This window comes from Heterodontus francisci, chromosome 10 (assembly GCF_036365525.1).
Source record: "Heterodontus francisci isolate sHetFra1 chromosome 10, sHetFra1.hap1, whole genome shotgun sequence".
Classification (NCBI taxonomy): domain Eukaryota; kingdom Metazoa; phylum Chordata; class Chondrichthyes; order Heterodontiformes; family Heterodontidae; genus Heterodontus; species Heterodontus francisci.
This window is the reverse complement of record NC_090380.1, coordinates 86,088,225-86,106,527: the sequence shown is the minus strand read 5'-3', so window position 1 is coordinate 86,106,527 and position 18,303 is coordinate 86,088,225. Positions and strand designations below refer to the sequence as shown.

Genomic DNA, 18,303 nt, shown 5'->3' with positions numbered 1-18,303 from the left:
CCATCTTCAGCTGCTTCATTACCTTCCTTCAATCATAAGGTCAGAAGCGGGGATGTTCACTGATGATTACACAATGTTCAGCACTATTTGCAACTCCTCAGATACTGAAGCAGTCTGTGTAGAAATGCAGCAAGACCTGGACAATATCCAGGTTTGGGCTGATAAGTGGCAAGTAACATTTGCGCCACACAAGTGCCGGGTAATGACCATCTCCAACAAGAGAGAATCTAACCATCTCCCCTTGACATTCAATGGCATTATAATCACTGAATCCTCCACTGACAACAACCTGGAAGTTACCATTGACCTGAAACTGAACAGGAGTTGCCAAATAAATACCGTGGCTACAACAGCATGTCAGAGGCTAGGAATCCTGTGCCGAGTAACTCAGCTCTTGACTTCCCAAAGGCTGTCCACCATCTGCAAGGCAGGATCTTTAGAATCTGCCAGAATTAGTTCTCTCCAGGTGGCATTGAAAGGTAATTTAGCAGGCTTTCTTCAAATACAGGAAACAGGAGGAATTGACATACTGAGCTTCACAGAGTCTTTTGGGGAATTCCGAGAGTTCTGGTTTTCTGTTCTTCCTTGGAATTCTCTCCTTCTTCTTCAGCAAACTTGACTTTTGTCTCCTTCCAGTTTTTCCACTCATCCCAGGTGTTCTGTTGCAACTGAGCTTATCTAATCAAAGGAGCACTTGGCAATTTTCTGCCCCTGTTGCCAGGGTTTCTGCTCATCTTTAACCTGAGCCATGTGACAAATAGCAGCTCTGTTGCCAACAGCTCCCTCACTGTCCTCTTGATTAAAAAACATTTATTTAGCTTAACTATAAATTCCTTTAAAAAAAATATTTTTAACAAAACAGAACACCCTCAAGTATCCATCCAATTCCCTTTTGAAATCATTGATTATCTCTGGCTCCACCACCTCATAGGCAGTGAGATCCAGGTTATTAACACTCACTGAGTAAAAATGTTCTTCCTCACAACCCCCCTCCAACTCTTCCCCAAAACCTTCAATCTGTGTCCCTTGGTCCTTGTAACATCAACTAATGGGAACAGCATTTCTTTGTCTACTCTTCCAAACCTGTCATAATCGTATACACCTCTATCCAATCTCCCCTCAATCTCCTTTGACGCAAGGAGAACAGCCTCAACTTCTCCAACACAACCTTGTAGCTAAAATCCCTCATCCATGGAACCATTCTGGTAATTCTCCTCTGCACCCTCTCAAAGACCCTCACATCCTGTCTAAAGTGTGGTGCCAGAACTGGATGCAATACTCGAGTTGTGACCTAACCGGAGCTTTATAAACATTTAGTATAACTTCCCTGCTTTTGCACTCAATGCCTCTATTTATGAAGCCCAAGATCCCATATGCTCTGCTAACTATTCTCTCAATATGTCCTGCTATCTTCAAAGATCTATGTACATGAGCCTCCAGGTCCCGCTGTCATTGTACACTGTTTCGAACTGCACCATTTAGTCTATATTGCCTTTCCCTATTCCTTCTGCCAAAATGCATCACCTCACATTTCTCCATATTAAATTTCATCTGCCACTTGTCTACCCATTCTGCTAACCTATCTATGTCCTCTTGCAGTTGATTGTTATCATTCTCATTGTCTGCCACACTTCAAAGATTGGTATCATCGATAAATTTTGAAATTTTACTGTGTATTCAAATATCCAAGTCATTTTTATCTATATTAAAAAGCAATGTTCCCAGCAATGACCCTTGGGGAAACACCACTGTCTACCATTCTTAAACCAATATTTTATTCAAGCTGACAGTGTTCCTCCTATTCCATGAGCCTCAGTTTTGTTAACAAACTTTTTATGTGGTACTTTGTCAAAGGCTTTCTTAAAATCCATAGAGACAACATCCAGCACATTCTCTTCAGCAACCTTCTCTGTTACTTCATCAAAAAATGCAATTAGATTAGATCTGCCTTTTACAAACCCATGCTGGCTCTCCCTAATTAACTCAAACCCATCCACGTCCCTGTTGATTTTTTCCCTGATAATTTTTTCTAAAACCTTACCCACGACTAATGCTACACTGACTGGCCTGAAATTACTGGGAATATACTTACACCCCTTCTTGAATCAGGGTGTCACATTCACCATTCTCCAATATTCTGGGACCTCCTCCTGTATTTAGGGAGGATTGGAAGATTATGGCAAGCCCTTCCATTATCTCGACTCCCACTTTCTTTAGCAAACAGGGATGCAAGCCATCTGGACCTGGCAAATTATCCACTCTAAACATAGGCAGCCTTTCCAGTACATCCAACCTATCAATTTCACCCCATCCACCATCTCCACTTCTACCAATATTTTGTCAGCATCCTCTTGTTGACTTGGTTTCACACAATGACCACACCGGAGTTTAGTGCAATTCTATTTTTATACAATTTGGATGCTTTCGTGAGATAGTTAAATTGATTTTGCACATGTACAAAACTTCACTTTCAATCCACATTCAACACACTTCACTTGAGTACTCTATATGCTAGCCTCTTGGCGTAGCTGATGCAAGTCCCTGACTGGTCACAGAAGCAATTCTAACTAAAAGCTCAAATATTATCCGTAACCAGAATGGCTGGCCAGGCACGATATCCGACAGGCGATCCTCCTTCGATCCTTTGGCTCGAAGTCTGTAGTTCTTGTGCGATGGTTGGTCTGTCCAGTTGTCGCTGAAGAGAGGCTCCGAACCTCCACTTTTATATGGTTTCCTTCAGTATCCAAAATGTTCAAATGTGCCCCTCTAGTAATGAGGTCATCTGTGGGGCTCATTAACTGTTCTTTGTCACTTATCTGTCTTTTTTTAAACAATTTAATGCTGTGTTTTCAGAAGATATCAGTTCTGTGCAAAACAGGATAAACTGTTTACCACCTCCATTGTTTTAGTACCTCTCGTCTGTCCCTGAATGGCTGAGTTTGGTATCCTTTGGCTACAGACAGGATGTAAATCACCCATATTAGGCATCTACAGTTATCCACTGATTGATTTACACCGGAACAAGTTCAGACTTGTTTCAGACTGTTGGGTTCGCTTTGCTTGGACGTTCTCCTTCCCAGCATGCTTCAGAAACTTCCCTGACCAGCCATTTTAGGTTACATTCCCCCCTTTGATCCCATTAATATAATATGGGATCACAATCTAATGCTCCTTCAAATCTGATTATCTATTATCTTAGTTGCAAAGCTACACAGTGATTAAGCACTAAATTATTTTTTAACTCACGCTTTGTTCTGCGTATATAGTAAACAGTAACAGTTGAGTAAATAGTAAGACAAACAATTGCAATAACAACCGCAAGTGATGATATACAAATCCATGGAGATATATTTATGTTTGAACCCCAGTCCCAGATATCGCCCACCACGTTGTCCCTTTTAAAATATCTGTCTGTTGACCTGGCCCTTTTGCTTGTTGTTGTACCCGCACAAATGTTTGATGTATCCTCTTCAACTTCTTATCTAAGTTGTCGAGCTGTTCAGGCAACAGCTCTATCTCCGTTAAATAATTTTCCTTGTAATCGTTCAGCCTTGCTTTAATTTCTTCTATAATATTAAACGTAACTGTTGATCTGTTATATATATCTATTAGCTCTACAGTGCCTACGCGGGCTGCCACTTCTGGGGTAAAACAAAACGATGTCCGATCAATTGGGCAGATTAGCCTTTCATAATGGTATGAGGTTAACAGTAAGTACCATCCCCCATGTACCCTACTTTTTCCAAATCTGATTCCCCTTCACTAACTTTCAGTGTGCAACTTATAGGCATGATGCTGTTCTTCAATCGCCCATTGCTTTTGGTTCTGGATAAATAGGGTAATGGCATACCACTATGTGGTCAGTCTGTTTACATTTCAGAAGAGCAGTTCCAATTAGGGAGTCATTATAACTGGCAGCATAAGGTTGGATGTTCCTTTGCTGTAAAAACATTCCCTGTTTAACTACTCCAATGTTATCGACTGGGAATACTTTCATTCCCGCGGCATCATGGAGTATTATCGGTATTCCCAACACCATGCCTACAGCATTTCCAGTATTCCCTTTGCACTCCTCACTGAATCAAACTTTGGTTAATTTGCTAATATTACATTTGGTTATTTTGGGGTTCTGAGGTCTTATGGTTAAATTTGCGAGTTGTTCATCAATTATCCAGACTGCAACTCTCCCCGAAACTACCTGTTCTAAATTTTCTCTTAATTGATCTAACATTCAGTTGCCATAAGTGCTACAGAGAATCCAGATTTGCTTTTTATCACTTACAACTCTTTGTTGGAGTATAATTTGGTTCATGGTCCTTGCCTGCATCTCGAGAACCTTAACTATTCCTCTAGAGGTGTCGGTAAGTTGACCAGCTCCTTGGACGGCCAGCTTTTGTGTTTTCACCAAATCTTTGAGGACTTGCTTTACTTGTCCTGTCAATGTCCGCACTTTCTGGTCCAGAGCCACCATGTCTAGGGTGTTTACCGAAGACACGCCAGCTCCGTACACCAAGAGTCCCGTCTCAAGCAATCCTCTTTTCTTACGCTTCTTTGATTTTTCATCTTTCCCAATCTCTTGCCCAAGCAACACTTGGGTTAACTTTCTAGATAATCGTCTCTGAGTTTTCGGGCACCATTCTGGCAACTGGATATCAGTGATATTTAAAACTACCGCACTAACTCATGATGTACATTATGATGTACAAATAAAATTTGTCCTGTTGATCTTAACAGAATACCACTCCCTGGTCCCGGGGTTGTCTCGGGACACTTCCACCGACCCTTTGTCACATGAATCCCTGTCTTATTGCAGTGCTCACATTCTATTAACTTTTGTTGAAGTTTCCCCATCGGACACTGTTTCATGCTTTCAGACACCGAAGCTTCAAGATCTACCGTGAAATTCTGAGTCTTATTTTCATTTTTGCAGAAGTCAGCGCATGTGAGGTCAGACCACTTCTCATCCCAGGCTGCACTCCGTTGTCGAGGACTTGTTCCTGTCAGGCTCCCACAACCTGACGACCCACTGTGGGTCACTTTTATCGCCGCTACTCCGACGATTGAGAGGCACATGGTCCACCTCATTTCAATCACTCCGGGTCTTTCCTGCAACCAGGATAGTACCTGCTGTTATGTACAGTTTTAGCTCCAATATCTGCGCCCTTTAATACAACGTCTTGCCTTATACCAGACTTCAGGACTGCATCGATTTGGGGCTTTTATCCTTAATCTTGGTCTTTGGCGAAGCCCTGGGGATGGAGACAGTGAAACTGGTACATGGACCATGGGCGGCTGCTGTGGCTGCGGGGGTGCTGATGGTGGGTTAGCCAAATTCAGGGTGTCAAGCTCAGAGAAAGCATCCAGCATCACGTGATGGGAGTGATTGTGCTGCTTCCCTCCGAATGCTTTCAATTGATTGATGTGCTCCCACCCAGCTTTACCATTTTCAAGCAGAATACAGTATACCTATGGACTAACTTTGTCCATAATTGGGTAGGGTCCCATGTACTTAGGTGCCAGGAAGGTTCCTGGCTTATAAATTCCAACCATGACCCTTTGTCCTACTTCAAATTCAGTAGGGGTCACTTTCCCATCAAAATAGGCCTTGCTAATTTGTTTCCTTTTCCCCATTTTGATGGCAGCGGTCAATTTAGCAGTTTGCACCTTCACTAGTAACTGCTGGACTGTTTTTTCATGAGATACAGCCTGTACTTCAGGTTCAGACAAGTCCAAACCTAACAAGGGCTCTATCCCACTCATTGGCCGTCCTGTCATTAGCATGTGTGGCGTATACCCGGTCGAACTGAACACGGTGTTCCTCATGACCATTAGCACATATGGGAGTACCATGTGCCAGGTGGAGTTATTCCAATGGACCGTTTTCCTTATCATGGTTTTCAGAGTTCTGTTCATACGTTCTACTACGCCACTAGATTGAGGGTGATACGCGATGTGGAATCTTTGATTTATGCCCAATAGAGTCATAGGAGAATGATGGGGTATAGATTAAATTGTCCTTGACAGAGGACAAAGGATCGGCACAACATCGTGGGCCGAAGGGCCTGTTCTGTGCTGTATTTTTCTATGTTCTATAACATCCTGCATTACCTGTGCGGTAAAGTGCAGTCCTTGATCTGATTCTGTACTCCTAGGCAATCCCCATCGGGTAAAGACATGCTGGATAAGAATGATTACGGTTCTTTTAGCTGTATTGGTAGTAGTGGGGAATGCTTCTACCCACTTACTAAAGGTGTTGATTATCACCAAGATATACTTATACCGCCCTTTGCAAGGAGGCAGTGGCCCAACATAATTTACCTGGATATTTGACCAAGGGCTCTCCACAGACGAGTGTGTCTTAACTCACCCTTATTGGCATATCGGTCTGGGTTGTTCTGGGCACATACGAGACAATTGTCTACGTAGTGTTTCAGTTCTTTACTCACATCGGTCCACCAGCATATTTCTTTCAACCTTACTACGGTTGCCTCTGTTCCTGGTGTCCATGTAAATCATGGCACTGATATATGATCTGATTTCTGTCGTTCTTTGGAATGACATATTTTCCTTCCTTTAAAATAACACCATCCTTTTCCTGTAGCTTGCCCTTCCATTTGCTATAGGAGGGCAGTATTATTCCCCGTTTTAACTGTTTCAAGTCCTCATCTTCCTTTTGTGCCTCTACTAGATTGTCTATCTGTATCTGACTTGACTGTAATAGCACATATAGCTTGTGTGTTCCATTCCACTCCTTTTGTTGGGAGTTCCCCAAAGACTCCTTCTCAGGCTCCTTCTTCTGCCAATTCATCTGCTCTTATGTTCCCAAAGGGAGTTTCTTTTCGGTGTGCTTTTACTTTACTGATCCCATATTGCTTCCCTCCTGCCTTGTTTAGAATTATCTTTAATAGTGGGGCTGAGGGTAGTGGTTTTCCGTCTGCTGATACAAAACCTCTATTTGCCCAGAGTGGTAGAAAATCTGTAAGATGGTACGCACATACATACTATCTGAATATATGGTGGCTGGGGTGGGAGCATGCTTTGGGTAACTGACTACATAAGCTATCGCAGCTAGTTCTGCTGTTTGGGCACCCACATATATGCCACATCCTGTTTTCCTCTCTCCATTTTCTACCTGCGACGATCCATCTAGGAAGATTTTTAATTCCTCTGATCCTGTAGCAATGATTCTGTCTCTGTCTCCCCCTGGTTGTTTTGACTGAAATGGTCCCTTGGGAATATTTATGCCAAAGGAGAGCATTCATGAGGTTCTCCTTGATAAATAATATTGTCAGCTAGCATAGATTTGGATTTTGTATGTTTAACTGATCTGTCTCTGCCCTGGAGCAACAGAGTCCATCCAGCGATTCTATTTTGACTAACTGAGCCGTCTTTCACACAGCCGTCAAGTAGTAATTGGATTGGGGTATGTTCAGTTAAAATGGGTAAGGGATTTAAACCAATGATATAGCTGAAATATTGGACAGCCCAAAAGACAGCCAGTAGATGGTGTTCACAGACGGAGAACATCTGTTCCACCGGGGTGAGTTGCCTAGAGGCATAAGCAATAGGCGTTAATCTGGTATGTTTTTCCTATGACAAAACAGCTGAAATAGTACAAAAACAAGAAATGCTGGAATCACTCAGCAGGTCTGGCAGCATCTGTGGAAAGAGAAGCAGAGTTAACGTTTCGGGTTAGTGACCCTTCTTCGGGCCTCTTTGGTAGTTTAGTTAATACAACCAGGTGTTCACAACGGAAAGGTCCCAATTCAAAAATTAATGGTTCTGTAACCACTCCCTCTTGAGAGTGACCAATAAAGACGCTTAAAACAATTTTGCTGTGAGGTCTCCAATCAAAATTAAGCATCATGGATGTTTTGAGGGGAGTGCGGGATGCGCTGTTGTCCCATAAAAATGTAGTAGGGTGGCCTCCAACCCCACCGGTAACAGTCGGTCTTCCCACACCATCCCAATTCACTCCACACACCCATTCCGAGGAGGCCTTACACCGTCAATCATGCTGGTGGGAGCCTTCCTCCCAATTTTCCCTGCCTTCTGCGGCGTCTACATTGAGACCCACATACGTTCCCTGGTGGAATACTGCATTTACTGGATATGTGTTACTACCCCCCTCTTCTCTGTGGTCCCTCCAATTGTAGGGGTGCTGAGTTAATCGGTCTCTGCCCTTGCGTGGGGATAAACGTCATATCACAGACCTGGAAAAATGTCCCATTTTCCCACAGTTTTAACATTCCCTTTGTCTATCTTCACTGTTCCCGTTTCCTCTTGTATATGCTGGAGGAGGCTCCCTTCTTTGGGGATGTTACTTTCCCAATCCCTGTCTCCTTCCCTCTCCTCCCTCATTCTTCCACATTATCTCAGACCCTCGCTCATGCCCTGGAGTTATCTTTCCCTTTTTTTGTTTAACCTGATCCATTTCCCTACTTTCCCATTCCTATGCTTTTGTCAATTGCCTCAGGACCCAGACTTCGGTCGTTATCGCTTGGGTCAAAGTTGTCGCAATTCTGTCTGCCCGCGGCGGTGGCATGAATAACCAGAGCGTTGCACCATTTAGAACTATCGGCTGCCTCTAGGGCCCCTCGCTCATTTTGAGGATGAAAAACATTTTTAAAATGGATCCACAATTGGTTTGCAAACGGGGTCGGATGTTTGCCTTTCCTTTGTCTACACTTAGTTAGTGCTTCTACTGGACATCCATTATCGAACTCTCCTGCTGCCTTGATAGCATTACATACGTCTGCCAGAGCACCCCCTCCAGAACTTTGCGTCTCCAGGAGAGCTGACGGATTACCAAACTGAGCCCTGCCATCAGTAATTTAACTTCCTCATTGTCATTCAACCCGTGCAGCTGTCTCAAGTGAGTACACTGTTGTATATATTCTTCTGGATCCTCCCCAGCCTAAAAGGGTTTTATATCTTTTAAAATATCTTTCAACGGGGTAATTCCCACTGGGCTTTCATATCTCATTTGATTGTTGTTATCCGTAGCTTGAGTGCGGATCGTCACAACCGGACACATCCTCCCGTCCTCCGGCTCTCCTGGCGGAGCCGAGGGTCCGTCAGGTGGACGCGGATCCGGCGGCAGGGGTCCCGTTCCGGGCCATTCGGCTTTATGACCGTATGCTGCAGCCTCTTCCTCTAAATTATCCCAATCTGGCTCGTCATTTTCAGTTTCTTCCCTTAGAGCATGGATCATGCCTTGCCGCATCGATAACTGGGACCTTAATCTATCAATTTCCCTTTTACATTCCGTATGATCGCCGGCCCTTGCCTTATGGTCTTCATTACTCTGATCTAATACTCTGACTGCTGTCTTCAGATCTGTGTTTTCTTTAGTCAGGAAACTGATATTTGCTTCTGCTACCTTTGCAGACCTTTTAGCTGTTTCCTTTTCCTGATATTGTTTGTCACATTCCTTCTGAAATTGACTCGTGTATCAGATTAAGTTCATTTTTTTGTTGTTCCTGTTGTAGTTGTCTCTCTAATTCCATTACTCGCCGCACTAGGGTGTCCTTTTCCCCCTGTAAAATCTCATTTTGCTTCTCTACCTCTCGCAGTAAGTGGAGGGAGCAGGCAATAGGCAGATGTTTCTTAATCTTACTGACCCTCTTGCCTAGTTTCCCACTAACCTGTTGCCATAATTGTTCCCCTGCTGGTTCCTGACCATACTCTAGGGGAGCTTCTAAGAATTTCACGCAGTCTGACCCCTTTTTATGCAGGTATTTTGTTAATACTCCATACCAATTATTATTTCCTGACGCTGCCATTGTGTCCAACCACGTCTTCGGGCACAAACGAGACTGTGGTTTTAACAAACTCACTTCAAGTCCCGACCACCCAGGGACGCCAAATGTTGACTTGGTTTCACACAATGACCACACCAGAGTTTAGTGCAATTTTATTTTTATTCAATTTGGATGCTCTCATGAGATAGTTAAATCGATTTTGCACGTGTACGAAACTTCACTTTCAATCCACATTAAACACACTTCATTTAAGTACTCGAAATGCTAGCCTCTTGGATTAGCTGATGCAAGTCCCTGGCTTGCCACTTAAGCGATTCGAACTAAAAGCTGAAATATTACCCGTAACCGGAATGGCTGGCCAGGCACGATATCCGACGGGCGATCCTCCTTCGATCCCCCTTCGATCCCTTGGCTCGAGGTCTGTAGTTCTTGTCCGATGGTTGGTCTGGACAGTTGTCACTGAAGAGAGGCTCCAAACCTCCACTTTTATATGGTTTCCTTCAGTATCCAAAACATTCAAATGAGCCCCCTCTAGTTATGAGGTCATCTGTGGGGCTCATTAACTGTTCTTTGTCACTTATCTGTCTTTCTTTAAACAATTTAATGCTGTGTTTTCAGAAGATATCAGTTCTGTGCAAAACAGGATAAACTGTTTACCACCTCCATTGTTTTAGTACCTCTCGTCTGTCACTGAACGGCTGAGTTTGGTATCTTTTGGCTGCAGACATGATGTAAATCGCCCATATTAGGCGTCTGCAGTTATCCACTGATTGATTTACACCGGAACAAATTCAGACTTTTTTCAGACTTTTGGGTTCGCTTTGCTTGGTCATTCTCTTTCCCAGCTTGCTTCAGAAACTTCCCTGACCAGCCATTTTAGGTTACCCTCTTCCTAAGTAAAGGCCCCGACTCCTCAATCTATCCTCATAGGACAATCCTGCCATCCCAGGGATTAGTCTGGTGAACCTCTATTGCTCTCCCTCGATAGCACGTATATCTTTCCTTAGGCAAGGGGACCAAAACTGTACCCAATACCTCAGGTGTGGTCACACTAAGACTTTAAACAATTGCAGCTAGACTTCTTTACTCCTGCACTCAAATAAATGTCAATATAACATTTGCATTCCTGATTGTTGGATACACCTGCATGTTAGCTTTCAGTGACTTATGAACATGAGCACTCTGGTCCCTTTGGACATTGATACTTCACAACCTCTCATCATTTAAGAAATACTCTGCATTTCGGTCTGTCCGATCAAAGTGGAAAACTTCAAATTGATGCATTGGAGATCCTCTGAATGGTTACAATGTTCAGTTTCCTGCACACTGGTAACCCTGCTACCACTGGTCCACTCGTGTCCACTAGGTAGAAAACCTGTGAGGACCATGCAGATCTGCTGTAGTTGCACCTCAGTGTTATTGTGTCAATGCAATAGATGGGTGATCTGTTGTAGGCTGTTGATCTGGCCATTGTGGGTTGCACCATCAACTCCCAACAGCTGATATTCACGTCCTTTAAAATTCAAACTGGCATGATGCTTGCACACACCTCATTGTCAATCTTGGCAGTGAGTTTATGTTTGCTGCTTTTCTTTAGGCATATGATACTAATTGTATTAAATGCCTCTGTTTGCGTGACAGCATCCACACTTTGTGTCACATTAACAATATGGAGAGCCTGTTCACTTTCAAGTTGAAAATTTCCCCTGTTTGACTCTTTGCCCTGGTCTGTCTTACCGCTGACTTCATGTGTGTGCTTGTTCTTCTGTTGCGTTCTGGTGCATCCCTTTTTGGTCCCTGCATGCTGCACATACTTACTGGCTCGTGGCTTGCTATACCCTCTGGTTGTGTTATCAGAACTGCACTGTTCCTGCACTGGTGCATGCAATGTCCTTTTAAGCTGCACATCTTGTAAAGGTCTTGGAATGCAGGACAACTTTGCGGTGGGTACAGGATACTGCCTTTCCCACATGGTTTGCTTGGTTTTTGTACCTTGGCCACTGCGCTAATACTTGTACTCACACTTAGTGCCTGCAGATGATGACGTCCAGGCACGATGGCTTTGTATTTTCTGCCTTCATTCAGCAATGTGTTAATGCTATTACCTGTCTTCTTCTTCAAAAGATCCTTCGGAAAGCTTCTATCATTGTTGAAGCTATGTGCAGTTCCATAATCCTCTCAGACAGCTCAGCCTCGGAGAAGTCTCAGTCTCTACCCTTGTCATGGCTCCTGCCAATGAACTGATCGATCAACTCTTCCGGCTGCTGTCTGTAAGTCATTAGCTCCAACAGGTGGATTCGGAAGTTCATCTTTACGTGAAGCTGATCCTCAAGTGTGCTCCAAAGTTTGGCAGGATCCTTCTCATCTTTCTCGGATAGCCCTAATGTGTTAATTCTATGCAGCCCCTGCTTACCAACAACAATCTTAATCTTAACCGCCTGCTTGACAGCGCCTGCAACAGCTAAGTCTAAGAAGCATAGCTCCACCATCTGTTGGGAAAGCTTAAATTTCGACATGATGTCTGCTGCCATGTTGGGGAACTTGGTGGTCATGTTTCTGATGGTCTATATCTCCCACAGCTCTTCCACCTTAAAAAGGATTTGGACTCAATTACCTTGAAAGGTTTCAGGATCTTTTTCAGCCTGCAGTTCCAGTGTTTGCCACCTAGTGGTGCTGTTTCCCAGGAAGTGTTCAGGAGCAAAAACAAGAAATGCTGGAATCACTCAGCAGGTCTGGCAGCATCTGTGGAAAGAGAAGCAGAGTTAACGTTTCGGGTCAGTGACCCTTCTTCGGAACACCGAAGACAGTGTTCAGGAGCACTGTATCTCAAAACGCTCCCTGAGCCTGCAATACCAGATTTTACCACCCAGTGGTGCTGTTTACCAGTTCCCACGCTTGTGTTCGGCCCCTGTCCACGAAGCAGTCCACTGGGACGAGATCTTTTTATCTCCAGCTGGGTTAGAATGCCCCTGCACCCTGGACCAACCTGCAGTGACTTGGACAGAGTGATGCTGGACCAGTCTGCTCCTTCTGCTGAAGTCCCAGTTCAACAATTGTAAAATAAGGTACTCACTATGCTGCTTAAATATTTTGAAGATATTTGCCTTTTTGTGCTCTTGCAGCCCGTGTGGTCCCACACTTCTACTGTGGCTTTCTGTCACCCTGAACAGGCTGCTATCATTGCTCTTGTGCTGAAGTAGAGCACCACAAACCCAATTCTCTGTTCCACTTCTTAAATTTAAACTTTTATGAGTCTGCAACATTATCCCGTCTTCAAACGCACACTGCTGCCACCATATTATGTTCCCTTACTTGCTGTACACAAATCTACCAACCACACTGAGACAACTCATATGAACAAGCTAGCTTCTTTTACTTGAAGATTAGAACTGTTAAATTGGGTGGCACAGTGGCGCAGTGGTTAGCACCGCAGCCTCACAGCTCCAGCGACCCGGGTCCAATTCTGGGTACTGCCTGTGTGGAGTTTGCAAGTTCTCCCTGTGTGTGCATGGGTTTTCTCCGGGTGCTCCGGTTTCCTCCCACATGCCAAAGACTTGCAGGTTGATAGGTTAATTGGCCATTATAAATTGCCCCTAGTATAGGTAGGTGGTAGGGAAATATAGGGACAGGTGGGGATGTGGTAGGAATATGGATTAGTGTAGGATTAGTATAAATGGGTGGTTGATGGTCGGCACAGACTCGGTGGGCCGAAGGGCCTGTTTCAGTGCTGTATCTCTAAACTAAACATATATGTTACAGGAGAGCCCATGAGGCATGTCGAGCCTCAGGATCCACAAACTACAATTGCACAGTCACATGCTACGTGGCATCAGTTTCTTTTACATTGATCACACCCACTCTCTGTACATTCCCTTAAAGCAACATAATACAACAACACTTACCTACGTGGTCCCCCACTGACACTTGGCCCACTTCATTTCCCAGCACCAGATCCAACAATGCCTCCTTGCTAGTTGGACCAAGAACATACTGATCAAGGAAGCTCTCCTGAACACATTTCAGAAATTCACCCCCCTCTATCCCTTGTCTCTAACAAAATCCCAATTGATATTTGGGTAATTAAAGTCCCCCCAATATCATCACTCTTTAGTTCATTCACATCTCTGTGATTTCCCTGCATATTTGCTCCTCTATCTCTCTCTCACTATTTGGAGGCCTATAAAATATCTCAGTAGTATGATCATCTCTTTGCTTCTCAACTCTAACCAAATGGATTCTGTCTTTGCCCCCTCAAGTTCATCCTCTCTTTCCAACACTACAATGTCTTCCTTAATCAGCAGTGTCACCCCATCTCCCATTTGTCCTTCCTCAACTCTTCTGAACATTTTGTGTCCTTGTATATTAAGCGCTCAGTCCTCACCATTTTTAAGCCACATTTCCGTTATTGCCACTATATCATATTCCCACATGTCTATTTATGCTTGTAGGTCACTAACCTTATTCAGCACACTTTGTGCGTTTACATACATGCATTGTAAACCTGTCTTTGCATTCCTCATAGCCCTTCTTCGTATGCTCCTATCGAATATGGAACTACTTCCTTCTCCAGTACTGTCCAACAATCTCACTCCTTTAATGCACCTTATTCCTCTTTTCTACTTCTATATACTGGTGCCCATCCCCCTGCCAATTTAGTTTAAACCCTCCCCAATCACACTAGTGAACCTCCCCGTAAGGACACTCGGCCCAGTCCACTTGAGGTGCAACCCATCCTTTTGAATAGGTGCCTCCTACTGCAGAACCCCTGGTCCCAATGTCTCAAGAATCTGTAGCCCTCTCTCCTGCACCCTGCCTCAAGCCATGCATTGATCCTCCCTATATTCATATTTCTACTCTCGCTAGCATGGCAGTGGGAGTAATCCAGGCATTACTGCCTTCGAGGTCCTAATTTTTAACTTTCTCCCTAACTGCTGAAATCTGGTACCTAGACAGACCTGGAGATGCCTTTCAGTATGCAACAGCCAGGGTTTCAAAATGGTCCTGGTGTAGTGCACCCTCTACAACATTGCATAGCAGTGAGGTTTGGACCTGCAGGAAGAACAAGGCGAAGAGCGTACATTGTCTGTGAACGATTCTGAGGAGGAGAAGGAGGATGATGATGGAGACAATGCAGAAAACATTGCTGCTCAGGATACCAGGGATTTGCTTACTAATGTAAGGTTCACTTAGATTACACCAGTGGACCAATGTCAGAACCACATACAGTGGTCACCTTTCCTCTACTCCTATATCCCCCGCAATGCCACTGACACAAAGCAGTCCTGCAAATAAACAACCACCACTTGTAGATCTCTACAGTTCTCCATATGTCTTCACATTTATCATTAAACAAGTTAAAAGGCAAGAATGGGCAAGATGGGGAAGTAGTTCAAAAGAATAATATTTATGTGACCTACCTAAAGAACAGAAACTTAACAACAGAGCCTTTTCTCATGCACACATGTGCAACTACAAAGCTGAACACTTCCTTTTCCTACAGCTCCTATGTGGTGTAACACCTGTGGCTTGGGCAAAGGCAGAGACAGGATGTTTAGATCACTGCTCTGACTGCTGAGATGCACTAAGCTGATGACCTCTGGGTTTTGTAACCTCGGAAGGCCCTGCTAAAGAATACTGCACCTGCATCTGTTTTTCTTCAATGTCATATGTTGGTAATGATTCTGCAAATCCCATTCACATCTCTTTTAGATGCATATTGTATTTTTTTACTTGTCCCAATAACATCTCCTTCTGCCTTGAACCATCATCCTTTTTGTCATTTAACCTCTCCTGCCTTCCACCCTATCACAGACCTTCCCTTTTGTTCTTTCCTCCCCTCCCCACTTTCCCTTCCTCTGTTCTTGCTTAAAACCTGCTACATCTCTAACCTTTTTGCAGTTATAATGAAAGGTCATCAACCTAAAATGTTAACTCTCTTTGTCTCTACAGAGATGCTTCCTGACCTGCCTGTTAATGTTCTTGCTTTTTATCGTTATCATTTCTTAAAGCTTCCCCAACACTAATGTTAAATTCATTGGCCTGTAATTACCAGGTTTATCCTTTTCCTCTTGTTTGAACAAGGCTGTAACATTTGCAACCATCCAGTCCTCTGGCAGAACCCCTGTATCTCAGGAGATTGGAAGATTGAGGCCAGAATCTTTTTTACAATTTCTACACTTACTTCCAAGAGCATCCAAACATACATCTCATCTGGACCAGGTGACTTATCCATTTTAAGTGTTGCCAACTTATGTGGAAAGGAAGGGTGAATAGGGTTATTAAGGTTCTCACAGCTTTTTCTTTTACTGAACCGTTTCCATCATGAGGTCTGTGTATCTGTTGTAAAAGATAAAAATTAGGGAGGGCAAAATTGCAAAGAAAAGCTGGCATTGTAAAGTGTTCAAACGAAGTGTATAAGAAATACTGAGATAACCAAATATGGACATATGAGGAACCAGCTGTATTAATTTCACATAAAGTTATTGTATAAAAATTTCTGCTGTAACACTTATTTTTCGAGAGACTTTGGCATCTTGCTTGTAATAAAGATTTTTCTCAGTTCAGCTCACTCCTGATTCTGAAGTGGTTTTTGTTTCACAACAACTTGGTGTAGTCGCAGGATTTACTGATGGTCCTGACTAAAGGACAGTCCCCGCGGACAGCAGACACCAGAGGGTGAGTGCATTTTATTTAATACCACCCCATGTTTAGTGAGGTCTGACTGACCGCTGGGGTCGCCTCGGGACCTCAGGGATCACAAACATTTGAACAGAGTCGGAGTGACTGAATAAGAAAAAAAAGGACGCGGCACAGTGGCGCAGTGGTTAGCACCGCAGCCTCACAGCTCCAGCGACCCGGGTTCAATTCTGGGTACTGCCTGTGTGGAGTTTACAAGTTCTCCCCGTGTCTGCGTGGGTTTCCTCTGGGTGCTCCGGTTTCCCCCCACATGCCAAAAGACTTGCAGGTTGATAGGTAAATTGGCCATTAGCAATTGCCCCTAGTATAGGTAGGTGGTAGGGAAATATAGGGACAGGTGGGGATGTGGTAGGAATATGGAATTAGTGTAGGATTAGTATAAATGGATGGTTGATGGTCGGCACAGACTTGGTGGGCCGAAGGGCCTGTTTCAGTGCTGTATCTCTAAAACTAAAACAAAAACAATGTTGTATCTAGATCGGTGACAGCTGATGGACTGACTGGAGGGGGAAGGCTTAGCAGGTTCTCCTCTGAGGTGAAGAGCCTCCTGAATTGTGTTTAGGCACCCCGACCAATGGAGTGGTCATGGTGTTCCCAATGGTGAAGAGCTTTGTGCATAGGGTCGAGGCTCCAGGAAAAGAGACAGATTACAAGTGTTAGAAGGGTGAGAGCCGGAGTGCTCTTCTAAGTTGTTTGGAATTTTAAAAAGTGAGAGGTATCAGGTTGAGGGAAGAAGATTTTAGTGAAATTTAAAGTAAGTACTGTGTCATTTCTTTGAGTCTATATGAATGTTGGAAGTTACCAAGAATGAATGCCCTTATCTGTGTAGCTTGTGTTCTGTAGAGCTAACTGTCATTAACCCTTTGTGTTCTGACATTAACGTTGAGTCTGTTACTTGTTCCATTTTTGCATGTGTGTATTTCTGTGGGAACATTGAGTCATGTTTTGGTTGTGAACTAGCTGAACCTGTGTGTTCCTTGGGCTTGGGTCTGGGAATTTAATGCAGATTTTCGGGACTTTAAATTCTTAACCTATTACAGGAATCAATATTTCTAAGTTGTTTGGAATTTAAAAAAGTGTGAATGTGATTGTTGAGTGTGTTCATTTCAATTCACAATTGTGCATCCTGAAATGAGGTATAAAAACTGAATTATATTTTAAATTAAAGTTGCTGATGCAATGTTTTGTTCTTATTTTTAAAGTTGGTTTTGAAACTGAAAAGGCAGTGAATAATTTTGTAAGGGATAAGCTTCAGCCTGGTAGAAATCCACTTTGAAATTTTAAAACACTTTTGTTTAAAATCTGCTATTGTCTTTTTGCAGTTTAAATTAAAGACATGCCTTACTGACTTTTTAAGTAGAAAACGTCAGGAATTGGAAATTGGTTTAAGGGAGAGAAAGGATATATAAAGGAGATATGGGAAGATGTTAAAGTTTGTTTAAGTGGCTGGTGGGAAGTCTTTTGTTGTAAGAATGTTAAATAACCTTTTCTTTAGTTTTTGGTTTTATTACAGTCATTTGAAAAGGGGCCTGAAGAAAGAAAAATGACACAATTTACCTTTTCTTTGGAAAAAAAAAGTGCTATTCTGTTTGTGTGCAGTTAATAAGCATTGGTTTGAATTAAGTTTAAACTATTAAAGTTAACTGACCTGTTAAGTTGGGAAAACTGGAATTTCATCAGTGACCATGATGTATTTCCATTTTATCATGGCATGGTATGAGGGAGTCTTTAATTCAAGATATAAGACTCACTCATATAAGATTGGCATTTTTGAATTGTAAATGATTGCTGTGAATTGGACTTCGGAGTCATCCTGGTTGTAAAAAAAAAATCCTTGGGTTAG

The 18,303-nt window shown here is 43.2% G+C and overlaps 1 long non-coding RNA gene across 1 annotated transcript in view; it reads left to right on the top strand.

Moving 5' to 3' along the window:
• The first annotated feature begins 8,447 nt into the window (after positions 1–8,447).
• LOC137374589 (uncharacterized) overlaps positions 8,448–18,303 on the top strand; it is a 72,391-nt gene continuing 62,535 nt past the window's right edge. Inside the window, exons 1-2 of the long non-coding RNA XR_010975851.1 lie at positions 8,448–8,875; positions 11,889–12,829. This is a non-coding gene — a long non-coding RNA (uncharacterized lncRNA). The remainder of the gene's footprint in view (positions 8,876–11,888; positions 12,830–18,303) is intronic.